This window comes from Herpailurus yagouaroundi, unplaced genomic scaffold (assembly GCF_014898765.1).
Source record: "Herpailurus yagouaroundi ecotype Mexico unplaced genomic scaffold, PumYag 184, whole genome shotgun sequence".
NCBI classification, from domain to species: Eukaryota; Metazoa; Chordata; class Mammalia; order Carnivora; family Felidae; genus Herpailurus; species Herpailurus yagouaroundi.
In genome coordinates, this window is record NW_024412415.1 from 1,164,587 (window position 1) to 1,182,595 (window position 18,009).

Consider the following 18,009-nt stretch of genomic DNA (forward strand, 5'->3'; position numbering starts at 1 on the left):
GCTGTTCTGAGCAGATCTCATTTCCAGTATCTCTGAGCTGGTAAAATTTCCTTTAAAATGATTTAAGGAATTTAACAAAGCACAGCTTCTTTCTCACTACACTGCCAGGATGCACAATTTCCTGTTGGCATTCAGAACTCCACTGTCCTGGAATGTGAGCTCTACGTTTGAAATCCCTGTGCAATATGTCACTCCGGCTGACAAGTACGGCAGGACGCCCCCAGATTCTAATAAGAGCTGGGGAGACAGGCAGTGCTGCTGAGGAACCTTTTACTCTCACCTGAGATCCAAATAAAAGTCAGACTTTTTTTCTTAATATAATTTATTGTCAAGTTAGCTAACATACAGTGTATACAGTGTGCTCTTGGTTTGGGGGGTAGATTCCCGTGAATCATCGCTTCTATACAACACCGGGTGTTCATCCCAAACTCTACCTGCTACGTTCAATCTAGAATTGAAGAGGAAATAGCATTTGAGACCAGTGAGTCCATGGACCAGTAAAAATTGAGAGAAAATGTTCTGCAGTACCAGGAGATTGCTGGTTTTTTATGTTGCTGTTTGAGCACATTAAAAATCCAACTGCTGGGGTGCCTGGGTGGCTCAGTCAGTTAAGTATCTGCCTCTTGACTTCAGCTCTGGTCATGATCTCATGGTTTGTAAGTCCAAGCCCAGAGATGGGCTCTGCGCTGAAAGGGCAGAGCCTGCTTTGGATTTTCTCTCTCTCCCTTACTCTCTGCCCCTCCCCTGCTGGTGCTCTATCTCTCTCAAAAAATAAATAAATAAATAAACATGTAAAAAAATCCAACTGCTAATGCCCATGACCATTGTTTTATAAAAGATAAGGCCATTTTAACATACCAGTAGAAAGGACAAGTCTTAGAATTAAAAATAAACAAATTTGACTTTTTTAATAACTCACTACATAATGTGTGTGTGTCTCTCTCTCTCCTTCCCTCCTTCCTTTGCTCTGAAGGAGATGAAAACATCATCAGAGATCAGTACTGGTTTGAGAATCACCAATAAAGGCAATCTCATTTTAGGATGAGGAAACTGAGGCTCTCTGAGGTAAACTAAATTAATGAAAGCTGGGACTAAAGCCCAGATATCCTGGCTCCTCATCTAGTATTTATTTTCTCTGACTTCTTTGTAATGGAATTCAGGGTAATGGCCCAGAGGTACAGAAAGATCCCGGAGTATCTTCTTAATCATCAAATATAATTATGCTATCTTCTATCAAGTTGTGATATTAAGTGCTATGGTCTAATTCTTTTAAAAAGCAACAATACATGTGAGGAGATTCTCTAGTGACTAGTTAAAGAACTTGTTCCCTAAGGGATTATTCAGTAGTCTTTAAAGCCAATAACAACAAACAAATAAAAAAAAGAAAAAAGAAACCAGAAAGTTAAAATTGAGGTCACTCATAAAGATTCCTCATTAAACATCTATTATACATTTAAACAGAAGTTTGGGGACTGGTGGAGCCCATATTTTGTGGTGATTCTAGAATACCCTTCACAAAAGTAAAAGATTGATTCACTAAATTGCATGACTTACACACTGCATTTCTCATTTTCCATACCCTTCTTCTTCTTAGTTTCTACCTGTACATTCTAGTCTCTGGCCTCAAAGGTTAGGAGACACATCCTGAGCACTACATTTTCATTTTGGTCCTTGTTCTCCAAGTTGACCCTTGAGGTATTTCGCCCTGTTGATTAGTAACTATTGCTTGGGACTACTGACATCCTTGGGGCCCATTCTTGGGGAGTACCATCCTGGCTCTCCTTCTACGTCTCTGCCTCCCTTGACGACTTCCCTTCCTCATTCCGACATCAGACATCGACATTCCCTAAGATTCCATCCTTAGACTTTCATTCTCCATCAGCTCAATTTTTCTCCTCTCCTATGACTCCCACCTCACCCACCACCACTTCTAAGCCCACATCATTTTATCAACTCTTCCAAGTTCCAAAGTCACTTTCCTAACTACATGCTGAATATTTCCAACTGTGTGTCACCATTTCTTCAAACACAACAGGACTAGAACAGAATTCATTACACAAGTTAGGGCCTTCTCTACTAACCTTCCTTCTCCACACCACCTGACTTCTTCTCCTGACTTGTCTCTCTCTCCCTCTCTCTCCCTCCCCCCTCCCCCATCCCTGTTATAGGTACCATTCAGGAGCAATTCCTGGGAACAGCAACACCGGCAAGGGAACCAGCAGAAATGATGAGTGCCACTCGGTCAAGATACGAGGACACACTGCTTCTCCCTGTTGCACTGCCCCTCCTCTGGCCTCCAAACTGAGCTCGGTATTGGAAGCAACAAGTAACATCTCCAATAAAAAGTCACCTCTAAGTTGTCCAGACTTAAAACATTTAAAAGCAAAGACAGGATTCAGGAGTTAATGAAAGAAAAGGAGCTTTGCCGAGGACTTCCGGAGGAAGCTGTGATTCTTACTCAATGGGCAGCATATCTACCTGGATCAACAAATTTCACTCTCTTCATCAGGGAAACCTGTGCTTTGAGTCCTGCCACCAACACATATTAACTTTGTAAACTCAGGTAGTACAATTAACGTTGCCTTGCCTCCAGTTCCTTATATGCAAAATGAAAATAAAATGAATAAAAAAGTTAATAGGGTGGCTGAAGGATTGAAGGAGTCAATATCTGTAAAGCTTTTAGAATCATGATCGGTAATGAACAGATGCTGAGTTCATGTCTGGTTTCCCCAGAAGCAGACCCTGAAACAAGGATTTGGGAGATGATCCCTGGAAATACTTATAATGGGGAAGTGAGGCAGGGAAGGGAAGGGAAAGCCATCAAGAGGTAAGTTATCAAACCAGTTACCACTATGAGAAAGTGGAGCCTGATCTAATAAGCGAACTCTGGGAGCCCGTGAGGAACACCCACCTCAGAGTCACCCCCAGAATGATAAGGAAGCTGGGGTATTTTCATACCATCTCTAGTCAGTGGTTGAAGGCTGTTCACAGGGGTGTGACTTCTCTGGTCCTTCCACCTGCTCTGGCTGCCAGAGAAAGCCCTCAGGCATTTGGAAACCTGGCTGGCAAGTACCCCACAGTGGTAGGGCCCAAGGAGATACATGAGGACCTTGTCTGTGCTCAATAAATATACTGTCATCATCATCACTGAAGTCAGAAGGCCAAACAGATGAAAGCCAGGCTCTTCTTGCTGAAGCTGACTGGAGGGAGAAGGGATTATGGGCCCAGGATTTGGCACTGGGAAGCCAGTTCTCTCATCCTAGGTGACGTACCTGAATCACCCCTACGGAATCTCAGAGATCCACAGAGTAGTTTTTGATCACAGTTCATAGCCTACTACTGGGAATGAATGGAAGAAGGTAAAAATCCACTTCTATCCTCAAGGAACTGCAACTTAGTTTTAGACACAAACTATAAGCTTGGGACTATAACGAAATTGACAAAGGAGGTTAGGACTTACTAAGTGTCCAGTAAATTGGAGCGGAAGTTGTTTGGAGAAGTGAGATTGCAATTGGCTGGGACAATCAGAATAGGCTCCATTGATTGGATTACATAGGATTAAACTAAGCCTTATAGGATGATTAGTTTTCAATTAAAAGAACACAGCCATGGTAGAATTTCCCGGAGGTAGCAATAAACTGATTGAGTCCAAGAGTTTCCCTGATCTAGATGCTGGCTGTCAATGGTGAAGGCCTGGGGGCCAGGCCCCCTGCTTAACACAATCCCTCAGTTATCCTGCAATTGCAAAGTGATTTTGCTAGTGGTGATGCCCGTCTCCTAAAACTACCACTCCCAGGCAGATACAGCTTTCAATCTCTCAAATGCTTCACTGACCATGCATTTTAAACACTGTGTCTAATATCATAATAATAGCTACAACAACTTTGTGAGGTAGGTGTTTTTGTCACCATTTTAGAGGTGAGGAGGCTAAACTTGGATTGGCACCCTAGCGTATCTGATTTCAAATCTAGACCAAATCACTATTCTTTGATGCCTACGGTTCAAGCAAAGAAAAAGAGCTCTTAATTGCTTTAAATTTGGGGTCATCAAATCAGACCTTGCACACTGATCCCAAGCACTTGTATTTATAGGCTGTCTAGTCTCCCTTAGTGTCAACACAGCTATGAGAACTCTTTCTAAGGCTACATTTATCCCAGCAGCTGCTGCAAGCTTATGGAAAACAAATTGGGAAGGGACAAAAGGGAATAAATTGAAATCCATTTGAGTGACAGCTTTCTTACCGTGGCCAACAGATGGTGCATTTGTGGCATTCTTGGATCTCTAGGAGTGGAAGAATTCCTTGAGATCGGAGTTCAACCCCATTTCTGCAAAATTGCAACCCTTATTTAGTACCCAACATTCCATCTGTCCCCATTTGGCAGGTTTTTTTTAAATCAAAGGTATTCAGGGGCGCCTGGGTGGCGCAGTCGGTTGAGCGTCCGACTTCAGCCAGGTCACGATCTCGCGGTCCGTGAGTTCGAGCCCCGCGTCGGGCTCTGGGCTGAAGGCTCAGAGCCTGGAGCCTGTTTCTGATTCTGTGTCTCCCTCTCTCTCTGCCCCTCCCCCGTTCATGCTCTGTCTCTCTCTGTCCCAAAAATAAATAAACGTTGAAAAAAAAATTAAAAAAAAAATAAATAAATCAAAGGTATTCATTACTCGAAGCTTCCTTTTGCTATAACAGGTATGTTAGATACATTCATTCATTCCTAATAAGACAGCTTAGAGAGGTAGAGAGGGTAAAATATTATCCTTCATCTACATGTAAGAAAAGGGAGATGATCAATAATGACCCTTTAATTTGGTCTTTCCTTTTGCAGACACCCCGCTCCACCCACCCCAGTCAACATCCTCAGAGAAAAGGCTCTTCAAGATTCTGGAATTGATCACAGCAGATGCAGCCTTTGCTCAGGATTTTTTTAAGTGATGGCTCACCAATCCCTGAAACCAGAGGTGTTCTCCACGTCTCAGCAGATAACTCCATGACCAGGTGTTTAAAATCCTGGGGTAATATCGCATCATGATGAAAGGGATCAAATATGAAAAGAAGGCTGTGGAAGACATTTCCCAAATACTTCAGACCTTGTAGGATATTCTGGGCTCGGTGAGGCACTGGGCTCCCTGGGACCACCTGTGTATGTGGACGTGCTATTCCAAATTTAGAAGTGCATGAAGCTAGCAGGAGCTTGGGAAGTTAACATTGAAAATTTAAGGCCAGCTCCCTAAGGGACAGCAATTAGTCTCAATTGCCTGATGGTGACAATGCATGTTTCTCTAGAGGAATATACACAGTGATCCTTCCCTAAACTTATGATGATGATGATGATGATGATGATGATGATGATGATAGAAAAAGTAGCAGTAGCCAGCTAACACTTATTGTGTGCTAGGCACTCTTTGGCTGTTTATATATATTAAATCATTTAGACTGAGAGTAGTTCTACGCAGTCAGTATTATTCTTATTGTCTACATTTTACAAACCAGTTAGCTGAGACATAGAGTTCAAATTACTTGCCCAAGGTCACAAAGCTAATAAATGGTAGCATTTAAACTCAGGCCGTCTATATTAGTTACCCGTTACAGTGTAACAAATTATCCCAAAACTTGGTGACTTAAAACGATACTTATTATCTCATAGTTCTGTGATGCAGGAATCTGAATTTGGCTTAGCAAGATCTTCTGACTCAAGGTCTCTCACAGGCTGCATTCAAGATGTAAGCAAGGCAGCTAGTACCGAGGCTTTACGAGAGAAGACTCCACTCCCAACATCTCTTATATATTTACTGACAGGTTTCAGTTCTTGGTGGGTTGTCAGACTGATGCTTTAGCTCCTTTGTGAGGAGTTCCTTGCCCTGAGTTCCTTGCACATGGGCTTCTCCATAGGGAAGCTTACAACATGATTGCTTGCCTCATTAGAACAAGTAAACAAAAAGGTTCAGAGAGAGATTCAAAAGTGCTACCAAGATGGAAGTCACAGTTTCTTATAACCTAATCACAGAAGTGACATCCCATCACTGCCATATTCAGTTAATTAAAAGTGAGTCACCAAGTCCAACTCATACTCAGGAGTAGATAATACAAAAGTCGTGAATGCAGAGGGCAGGATCACTGGGGGCCATCTTAAAGGATGCCTCCCACACAGTCGGATATGACCTTAACCAAGAGAGGAGAGAGCTCACACATTTTCTCTATGGTTAAATTCAGAAGACCTCAATCTATCTCAACAAAGAGTATAAGAGTGTAGGGCTGGGGAAGTTCTAGCCCAGAGGCCAGCTCTAGCCAGGATCTAGAGTTAATTGGTTTCAAATCACTTGAGCCTCTAGAGTTATATTTCCTTCCCTGGAAATCTCTCATAGCTATGGCATTAACTCTAAGTGTGAGGAAAATGAGAGTTGTGAATCATAATTATTTTTTTAAATTCCTACTTTAAAGTTAGCAATGAGAACAGCTTACCTCAGGAAGTCACTCTTCCCTCCTCCCCCTCTTGTCCTTTGTCTTTCCCTCTATGATTTTGTATGTCTCCCTGTGGTATGTTTTGTATGTCTCCACTTTCATACTGGTCTCTCCTCCAGTCCTGTCCCACTGGACCAGCTTTCTCTTCCTAACTTCTTATTGCTCTGTACTTCTCTCTATCCTTGATCCTTCCCAGTCTCTAGGTTGTGTTTATATTTTAATTTATAAAAAGATTTTAGGGGACGCCTGGGTGGCGCAGTCGGTTAAGCATCCGACTTCAGCCAGGTCACGATCTCGCGGTCCGTTAGTTCGAGCCCCACGTCAGGCTCTGGACTGATGGCTCGGAGCCTGGAGCCTGTTTCCGATTCTGTGTCTCCCTCTCTCTCTGCCCCTCCCCCGTTCATGCTCTGTCTCTCTCTGTCCCAAAAATAAATAAACGTTGAAAAAAAAATTAAAAAAAAAAAAAAAAAAGGTTTTAGGATGGGGGGGGCGGCCCTGGGTGGCTCAGTCAGTTAAGCGTCCAGCTTCAGCTCAAGTCATGATCTCCCAGTCCATGGGTTCGAGCTCCACGTTGGGCTCAGTCCTGACAGCTCAGAGCCTGGAGCCTGCTTTGGATTCTCTGTCTCCCACTTTCTCTGCTCCTCCCCTGCTTGCGCTCTGTCTCTCTCTAAAATAAACATTTAAAAAATTTTTAATAAGAGAATTATAAAAAAAGTTTTTAGGAAGGAAGAGTCCATCAAACAAATTCACAATAAGGTGGTATGATGGTCAGTTTTTTGTGTCAACTTGCCTAGGTGATAGTACCCAGTTGTTTAATCAAACACTAATCCAGGGTGTTGTTGTGAAGGCATTTTGCAGATGTGACTGAGATCTACAATCAGTTGACTGTATGTAAAGGAGATTATCCTGGATAATCTGAGAAGGTCTGATGCAATCTGTTGAAACAGATTTCCTAGCAGAAGAAGAAATTTTGCCTGTGGTCTATAACACTAGCTCTTGTCTGAGAGTTTCCAGCTTTCTTGTCCTGACAGTGTGCCCTACAGATTTAGGACTTGCCTAGCTCCCACAAGTACATAAATCAATCTTTAAATGCATTTATATAAATATGTGTATATTTATTTATTTGAGTGCATGCACACATGCACAAGCAAGGGAAGGACAGAGGGAGAGAGAGAGAAGGAGAGAGAGAATCTTAAGCAGTCTTCATGCTCAGCAAGGAGCCCAACTGGGGGCTCAACCCTGGGATCATGACCTGAGCCAAAATTAAGAGTTGGACACTCAACTAACTGAGCGACCCAGGCACCCGTATGATATTTATTAATATAAATATATATGCGTATATATATGTATGTGCATATATGCATGTATGTGTGTATAAATTTAAATCTAAATCTAGATATGTAAAGAAATACAGAACATACTGATTCTTTTTGTCTGGCAGGATCCTGAATGACATAGGTGGGAATGTCCAAGAGTTCTGACAACGATCTTTATAGCAGTTGGGAGAGGGAAGTATAAAAGAATTGAATAGCTCAGAGAAGTGAATTTTCATGTTAAAAGAAGAATCGAGTAACTTTAAGAAATGAATTTTCAGAGGTACTTTTTTTTTCTAGATGAAAATTATGGATGTCCCTCAAGTAATACCATGCTGGCCACCGCTATGGCCTGAAATAGTCCTCAATAATATCCTCTTCAGACTTTTCCAGCCATTCTTCCTGTCCCATCAAAACTTAACTTGTCATGTTTTCCATTCTCTTAGGGAACTATTTGCTAGAAGTGTTCTATTATTCTGTTTGATTCACATTTATGTTCCTAGCTCTGAGTCTTGCACATTTATGCCACTTAATATAGGTTTATTTAAAGGATGATTGACGAGGGGTGCCTGGGTGGCTCAGTCAGTTAAGCATCCGACTTCAGCTCGGGTCATGATCTCACGGTCCGTGAGTTCAAGCCCCACGTTGGGCTCTGTGCTGATAGCTCAGAGCCTGGAGCCTATTTCAGATTCTGTGTCTCCCTCTCTCTGACCCTCCCCCATTCATGCTCTGTCTCTCTCTGTCTCAAAAATAAATAAACATTAAAAAAAAAAATTTTAAGGATGATTGATTGATGAATTTACATGTAAACAGGAGCATTCAATGTCTTTTTTTTTTTTCTTTATTTATATTTTAAAATTTTATTTTAATTCCAGCATGGTTGATGTACTGTGTTATATTAGTTTCAGGTGTATATTGAATCCCTTGGCCTAGGAAGGGTTAGTGAAAGGGAAATACTTTGAGGCAGGAGCACCTATACTTGATTCTTAAATCCTTTAACTTGGGTATCTGCCTAATTGGCTACACACAGTTATACTACATTTCTGTGCCTGTACCCAAACGTGGTCTCAGACAGACGCTAAGCCGTGCAAGCCACCTGTGCCCGTACTCTACATAAAGATCACTGATCTCAAAGTGTGGTCTGAGGACCCCTAGAGGGTCCCAAAATACTTTCACGGGGTCTGCTAGGTCCTCCTTTTCCAGCTACATAGCTGTATAAGACTGTATTTTTTCTTCATATACTTCAATCAAGACAACATATCACAACAGATTACAAACGAAGAAGCAGACACAAGAATCATGTTCTCTTCTACTAAGTCATCCATCCATTAGAGAGATTTGAAAAAATGTAAAACAATGCCATTTTTCTCACTAATTTGTAGTTACTTTTCATAAATATGTAGTTATTTTTCATAAAATATGCTACACGCAATGAGGATATTATTGTTACTTCAAAATAACTATAGATTTAATAAATAACTTTAAAATTCTATGTTTTAATTTCTAATATGATCATCAGACATCATCTACATAAACAAAAGCTCTTTGTGTCTTCAATTTTTAAGAGTGTGAGGAAGAATCTGGGGCACCTGGGTGGCTCAGTCAGTTAAGGGTCTGTCTTTAGCCGATGTCATGATCTCACAGTTTGTGAGTTTGAGCCCTGCATCAGTCTCTGTGCTGACAGCTTAGAGCCTGGAGAGGTTTCAGATTCTGTGTCTCCTTCTCTCTCTGCTCCCCCCAACCCTGCTCTCACTTTCTCTCTGTCTCTCTCAAAAATAAATAAAGTATCCAAAAAAGTTAAAAAAAAAAAAAAAGAGTATAAGGAATCCTAAAACCTTAAAAATGCTTAAGAAACTGTTGCTAAGGATCATTGATTATGTTTCTTCTGGACCATGAAGCACAATGTGCCTCTAGGGGTGACTGGTTGCCCTAGGAATTGGGAACAATTTAGAGTGACATGCAACCTCAAGTCTGTCCCATTTGCTAGTTGCCAAACCCACATCAGAGTTCATTTTCATATTCCTTATGATCTTCTACAGAGCCCAGCAGGACCATGAGCACACAAAACACACTCTGTAAAGTTTACTGACTGATTTTTATTAATCTTCAGTTCTGCAAGAAGTATTAATTTAGAATAAGGAGATATCTGCCACATCGCTCAAGAAGCGTACTGTCAATCTCAAGGGCTAGAACCCAAACAGTTTGGGAGACCTGGAGCCTGGGGCCTTTCCTTATTAGCCCATGGAGTCACTGAGTCCAGGAGATTCTGATGTTTTCCTTTGGTTAGAGAAACAGGCAGGATAGGATTGCAGCTTTATAGCCTGGGATCTTAGAGGAACTATGGATAAGTGACTGGCAGTATAGAACTCAAGGTACTACTTGTACACATGTTATATTTGAGTACAGCCTTTAAGTCCAGACTAGAGTATGGTTCCAAGCACTGAGTCAGAGCTCATCTTACTGGCTGTGAGATTTGGAGTAAATTTCCTATTTGCTCTGTCAGCCTCAGTTTCCCTATCTGTATAATGGGAATAATAGTAATAGGACTTGAAATGGTTGTGGTCAAAATTAAATGATGTGATGTATAGCAAGTCCTTATCATGGGTGCCCAGCACAACAAAAGACCTACAAAATATGGCTAACTACTATTATATAGCTAATATTTCTTTGTATTAGGCAGAAAAGCGGGGCTGGGAAAGGGACTTTCTGTTCTTATTTGGTAGTTAATATTTAATATGCTAAGCACTAGAGAGACCTATTGTTTCCCGCAGTCCTTGCTGAGAATGGGAAAGGAAAAAACAGATCTTGTTTTGTTTCTTTTTCATTCTCAGAAAAAGCCTGAAGTTGGAGGAAAAGGAGGAAGGAGAGGTCGACCACTCATTTACTAAAGAAAACGTGCTTCCACTTTGACCTGCTGTGTATGAATTTGCAAAATCCCCCTTCATTCCAGCAAGATCCAATTTGTGCTTGAATAGGTGCTTCTCTGGCTGGAGCAGAAAGTGCATGGGTTTGACCGGGTACTGTGTCTGTTTGCTATGGGTCCTTGGGCTGCTGACTAAGTCTTGGGACAGAGTTTGTTTTCAGGTCTGGAGCCAGGAAAACATACCCCTTGATGCGCACATATTTGCAGTGTGACACATGGCTTGGAAGCCTATCACATAGACTGGAGCGGCCGCCTGATTTGTTTCCCAGGAAAGATTGTCTTCATGAGATATTATTAGGGATGAATGCTGTGTGCGATGTGCACCGGCCGAGGACAGTAGCCACCTAACTTCAAAGGCTCCCCCCTCTCAGGCCCCTGCAAGCTGGGCTGTGCCAGCCATAGGCCCAAAAAAGATCTTTCAGCAGGGAGGGGACTGTGACTTGCCCAGTAGCTGCATTTGAGAATCAAAGGGCAGATTTCAGGGAGTGATAGGATGTTTGTCTGGAGAAGGGCTTGGGGACTGCTTTCACGTGCCGCTGAAGGAACAGAGAGCAGCATGAATTCTGATTGAATGGTTGGCTCTGGGATATGCTTGAATTAAAACCAAAGTAAACAAGAAAACACCTGCCACTTAACCAGTGATGCACTTGGCACCACAAGAGGCAGACTAATGCAGGGGGTTGGGACAAGAGTGTGCTGAAAATGTCTTGAACCAATCCACTTGTTCTAGAAGATGGTGCCAAAATGCTAGAAAAGTTCTTCTGCAAAGAAGCTAAAAAGAATGCAGATTATTTCACCAGAAGAGCAAAATGCCCAGGAAAGGGTATAACAAAACGTTTTGTTTCATAGGCTGTTTCCATTACTAGCTGACAAAGAAGGAGGAAATGGCTTTCTACTTGTCTGGTAGGAATTTGGGTAATACTATCAGAACTCTTGCTGTAACAACAGTGGGGAGGGAAACAGGGAAGCTAATGGAACACGTGCTTCAGTGAATTTTTTTTCCCCAGTAAGCTCTACACTCAATGTGGGGCTTGAACTCACAACCCTGAAATCAAGCCTGCCTCTACGGACAGGCTCCCCACCTGGGGGCCTGTATGTTAGGAACGGTGCAGGGCCACCTACAATTCCACGCAGTGAGTTTCAAACACTGTCATGAGTTATTTTCTACATAATCTTTTTACCTAAAGAAGCACTTCTGTTATGTCATTACCTCCGACAGCAATGAGGCAATAGCGGGGATTAAAAATAATCACGATGAGAAATAAAATGTCACGCGCGTAGTGAACAGTAAATAAGTTCTTAATGAATGAAACTGGATTTTTAGAAACAATGAAGTACGAACAGGAAAAAGTGGGAGATTGTGGGCATGCTTATTTTAATTTTCTAAGTATATGTTCTTGTTCTAAGTATATGTTTTCAGCAATTTGGAGCTCACTCCAGATTCTAAATCGCCCTTCCTGAGATTCACACCTCTACAAAATTAGGTTAGATCGCCCTCTGGTGGCATGGAGCTAATCTTTCTTCTCACAAAGTGTATCTTCTGTTACCTCTACGATAGAAGTTCAGTATTTGTTCTACAGCGCTTTCACATAGAACAAATACAAACTCACAACTTTGCAGAACGAAGAAATCATAAGCATCTAATTATGGTTCCTGTTTAATTTTTTGCAAAGAGTTCAAAAAGCAATTTGGGATCTTGAAGAACTTAAGGAATATTTACTGCAATACTATATCAAAAGAGGTGTCTTTAATAGGGATTCTGTATTACTGAGATTAATTGAACGACTATGTTCAAGAGAAAAGAAAAAAAATTTAGTAATAGAGTTTCAGTAATTGTCCAAGCAACAAGATTAATCAATAAACATTATTCTAACCTTGATACTGTCATTATCTGGCTGTGTGTTTTTGGATTTCACTAGATACCCCAATAGTCTTAAAACAAACATAACTTGTAACCCAAATATTAATGAAATTAATATTAACTCAATATTAATTCTCTCCAGGAGACTGTAATCAGCATAGACTCAATAATATGTACATACACAATATAAAGATAATTATAAAAATAGCAAATGCATAGGGAAATTTTCCTCTGATTATTTGGAAGACAGTGGGAAATATGGCAGAAGTAAGCACTGAGGTTAACATGTTATGGGCACTGCTATGAGGAAAGAGCCTCACAGCTAATTTCAAGCTCAGATTTTGGAGAAAGAGTCTGTGATGAAATGAATCCAGTTTTGGTCAGGGACTCACACAGGTCTATATAACTGGAGCTGTGAATACGGTGGATAGGATGGGGGTGGGGGCAGATAACTCAAAACATGTCCATGACAAGCACAAACTCATATCACTCTTAAAAAATTGAATTACGTCTTGCTTTTTGACTTTTTTTTTTTAATTTTTTAACATTTATTTTTGAGAGACAGAGAGAGACAGAGTGCACGTGGGGGAGGGGCAGAGAGAGAGGGAGATAGAATATGAAGCAGGCTCCAGGCTCTGAGCTGTCAGCACAGAGCCCGAAGTGGGGCCTGAACCCACCAACAGTGAGATCATGACCTGAGCTGAAGTCGGACACTTAACCGACTGAGCCACTCAGGCACCCCTTGCTTTGACGCTTAATAAGAATGTGTTTATGCTATTGTTGCTGATAATTAATGAAGTACACATTTTTCATTTATCTCATTGAATTTAGGTAGTATAACTAAAGCTATATTATTCAGTTAATATGTTCTAATGCATGCCACAAAAAGGTTTTATGGCCCCATAAAGATTTCTTACAAGGAATGTGGCATAGTCTAAAAAAATTAATCTAAGATAAAAATGCATCTGAGCCTTAAATGTCTGCTATAAAACTCTATATTTGGGGGGGGAATTAAAAAAAAACTGTTTTTAATTTTTAACCATTATTCATTTAAAAATTTTTTTTTGAAGTTTTTACTTATTTTCGAGAGACAGAGAGAGACAGAGCGCAAGTGGGGAAGGGGCAGAGAGAGAGGGAGACACAGAATCTGAAGCAGGCTCCAGGCTCTGAGCTGACAACACAGAGCCCGACGCGGGGCTTGAACTCATGAGCCACGAGATCATGACCTGAGCTGAAGTCAGACACTTAACCGACTGAGCCACCCAGGCGTCCCAGAAAGTCAAATTTTAATGAGATTTGAAACAGGAACAAAGATTCATTGATGGAGTACTCTTACGATGTTTTGCCTAATATTTTTGTATTTCCGGTATCTTTAAATTCATACATTAGCTATTTCCTCTGGCATTGCAAACCAGTAGGGCTGTTAGTTAATGTCCATTTTATTAATTAGAGGAAAAAAGTCAAAGGATTTCTTAAGATCACAGAAAACCTCCTTAAAGAACCCACATGCTTTTGTTTGTTCCACCCATCCATCCACCCATCCATTTATTCATCAGATATCTATGGAGCAAATCTGTATATTAAGTATTTAACCTCATAAGAGTAGCAACGGTGATTAGGAGGTAATATCCCTGTATGCAAGCAGTTTGCAGTATAGTAGGACCAATCAGAAAACTACATGTATAAATATAGAAAACAGGCTGAAATGGCTACTCTGGAAGTTCATAGGATTGGAATTTCAGATAGTAGAGAGAGCTTAGAAATTATGTAGTCCAACTTCTCTCCTAGTATATAAATGCTCAATAGAATATTTGGCATCCAGGATCTTTTCTTAATACTTAGCATATACATATTAAACTATATATAGCATTATATATATATATATACATATATATATATATATATATATATATATATATATATAGTATACACACACATATACACAGAGTATATAATACTATATAAAGGGTGTTAAGGTCATAGAGATGTGTATACACATTTTATATATATATATATAAATCTTCCCCTAGGTTGTATGTTCTCCCAGAGAGGCACTGAAAATCTTTCTGCATTCTGGTTTGCTTTCTTTAGATTATATTTTTATTATCTGTATATATGATGCCCATATTGGATCTGGAGTATAATGGGGCTACTTTATCTCATGATATTTGTTATACTTCTACTAATGAATTATACAAAAGTATGTGCTTTTGTAGCATCTATATTATACTTAAAGTCAACTAAAGCCCTAGTTCTTGCTGTTCCAGCCATCATCCTGGCCAGGGGAAGCATGGTCTGTGATGGTGGGGACACAGGGACAAGGGAGCGCTAGTTAAGGAAATGCCTCTTGCACTTAATGGGTCTCCAGACAGAATCTGGGCATGTGGGCAGAGGAGTAAACAGGCTGGTTCCTGTTCTGGGTTTGGGAACCCAGGCTAAGGAGAAAATCAAAATAGAAGTCCTAGATGAGTGCAGGCCAGAAAGCAAGAGAAATTTAGAAACTTAATATCTAAGGAGTAAACTGAGATAAAAATCAAGATCCATATTGAAATGGCTTCCATAAGGAACAGGCGAGGATAAAAAAAGTTTCAGAGGTGGAATCCAGAGAGGTAACTTGAACCAATTTTTTGTCTTCCAGGGGTGAGCCCCAAGAAGAAGAGGAAAGTATTAGGAGGACAAAGCCTGTTCCAGCATCTTTACTTAATCAACATTTACTATGTGCCATGCTCTGGGCCAAGCACTAGCTATCAAAGATGAAGAAGACCTATGTCCAGATATCAGAGTTCTCGCAGCTCCTTTGGGAGATGGACATAGGCCATCTACCTCTTACATAACGTGGTTAATACAATGACGGAGAACACACAGGGGCCACAGAAGAGGACCAAAGCCCCTAGGGAAGGCAGTGGTCTCATAGGATACAAAAGAGTTGAGCAGATGGAAGGAATTGGGAAGGACTTTCTAAGACAGAAGAGAAAAGTCAAGTGAAGCCCCAGAGGATAAGAAGCAGCTCGTGTAAAAAGGAGCTACTTGTAGTTCTGTGTTGCTGGCCTGTCAACTATAAATCACTGTAAGCCAGATTTTTCCTCTCCTGTACTTGAGAAATTTTGTTTAGAACCTAAGTAAAGGTCTTTACATTGATCAGTTTTAATATTTATATTCTTTGCTTTCCCCTTTTATAGTAGTCTTAGAATATTCTTAAAGTATCAAAGGTCTATATTCAGTGTTTCCCCAGGCTACAGATACTGCAAAATGTGATGAACATTTTTTCTACCTTCCTCCTAGTCCTTGATTGAAAAAAATTAAAATAAATGGTTGACGTGTAGCACCAAATCCAGAGCCCTTCAGTATTCTCTAGAGGTGTCCTGCCAAATTGACACTGATCCAGCAATCAACAGCCCACACATATGGTTGTTTAATTAGCTAACACTCTGCAGTAATGAGAGCTAGCATGGCTATTTATGGCCAGGAATGGCAGGTTAGGATAACTTGGAAAGGATCTACATATAAAAGCACACCTGCCAAAGGGGAAGCCTGGCATCAGAAGGCAGATCTGCACGTCAATGCTAGAAAGAACCCAGTCAAGTATCAGCCAGTATCTGGAAATCATGTTAACAGACAATAATCAAGTAATCAACTGGGAAAGGCAAAAAATGAGAACTACCTAATGTAATGGCCTTGATCTAAAAGGTGAATGGGCAGAGCGGTAGGGCAAATATTTGCAAATCCAGGGGAACATTTAGCACCAGGAAAACAATCTATGATCTCGTGAAAAGTGTTGGTCAAGTTCATGGGCAGGACTCCAATTCCCAGGGGAAGATATAGTAGAATCGATGCGTGGTGTTAGAGTTAATAAAAGATCAAGAATGCAACAAAGATAAGTAGTACAGTATAGAAAGCCAGTAAGAACTGGGTCTAGTTACCAGAACTTGGATACCTAGTGGGGACTTGGTTTCAGAAGCAAGAAAGCAGACTAAAAAGGCAGCAGATACAGAGCTGGACAGGCCACAAGTGTGACCCAGACTAGATCCCCTGATAGCCTCCGAGTAAGGCTGAACCTATTGTTGGGGGATCAGTGGCTCAATATTTAGGGGGAGGAGAGCTCCAGAGGCCAGGAATCTGTATGTCAACAGTAATAAGCTGCTTATATTTCTACACCTTGTTCACACTGTAAGTCTTGGTCACATACCTTGCTCAGTTGGGGATGCCTCTATTATTTCCGTGAGTCTTTAGTCCTATGACCTTATCACAGAAGGGGATGAGATTATGCGGATAGAGCTTGCCCTCACTGTGAGAAGCTGGCTTCTGGTGATTGCTTCCTTCCTTTTTTTTTTCTAAGTGTTCATAGATTTGTGTTTCATAATCCATCCTAATTTTGCTGGGGATAACATAAAACTCAAAGAAAGCCAAAAGAAGTCCCATAAAGGGAGACAATGGTTCTATGACTGGGGAGAAAATATGGACAGTTTCAGGTGATATTTGCATTCACTCTGGGGAAACAGTGAAGGGTATATATCAACTGGGGAGATGGGAGTGGAGAGAACGATCCAGTATGAAGGAACATCTTAAGACAGTCAGAGATGATATTAGACTATGTAGTCCAGTCTGGCTGTGGTATAAAAAGTCAGATTGGAGAGAGGAGCAGTCAGATTCTTGAGGCCAGAGAATATGAACTTTCCTGGGGATGTAACAGGCAGTGACTAAAGGTATTTTCCTGGCCAGCTTGGAGCTTTAAAAAGAGTTATATTAATAGTGAGAAAGCATCAAACTCCAAGTGAGGAGTACTGTATAAAATTACTGGCCTGTATACTTTAAATTATTACTGCCATGAATGACAAAGACAAATTATTCCAAAGTAAACTAAATAAACATGACAACTGAATGCAACAGGTGATTGGGGCGCCTGGGTGGCGCAGTCGGTTAAGCGTCCGACTTCAGCCAGGTCAAGATCTCGCGGTCCGTGAGTTCGAGCCCCGCGTCAGGCTCTGGGCTGATGGCTCAGAGCCTGGAGCCTGTTTCCGATTCGTGTCTCCCTCTCTCTCTGCCCCTCCTCCGTTCATGCTCTGTCTCTCTCTGTCCCAAAAATAAATAAAACGTTGAAAAAAAAAATTGAATGCAACAGGTGATTTGGGGATTTTTTTTTTTAGCGCTAAGGGAATTGTTGGGATAATTGGCAAAAATCTAAGTAAGGTCCATACATTAGAAAATAGTATTGTGTCAATGGAATTCCAGATTTCAATAATTATATCATGGTTATGCTTGAGAATATTCTTCTTTTGGGAAAAGGTACACTGAGGCATTTAGAAATAAAAGGACATATATCTGAACTGTCAAACGGTTCAGAAATGAGGATATATAGACATGTAGTACATGTACGTGTAATGTGTATACTGCTACACACATGTATAGTGTGTGTGTGTGTGTGTGTGTGTGTGTGTGTGTTCCCACCTACCTATTTAGAGAG

The 18,009-nt window shown here is 40.9% G+C and overlaps 1 long non-coding RNA gene across 1 annotated transcript; it reads left to right on the forward strand.

Moving 5' to 3' along the window:
• Positions 1–1,872: 1,872 nt before the first annotated feature.
• LOC121042088 (uncharacterized) lies at positions 1,873–15,686 on the forward strand. The gene is made up of 3 exons (XR_005795962.1): positions 1,873–2,563; positions 4,818–4,987; positions 15,187–15,686. It is a non-coding gene; the product is annotated as an uncharacterized LOC121042088 (long non-coding RNA).
• The last annotated feature ends 2,323 nt before the right edge of the window (positions 15,687–18,009 follow it).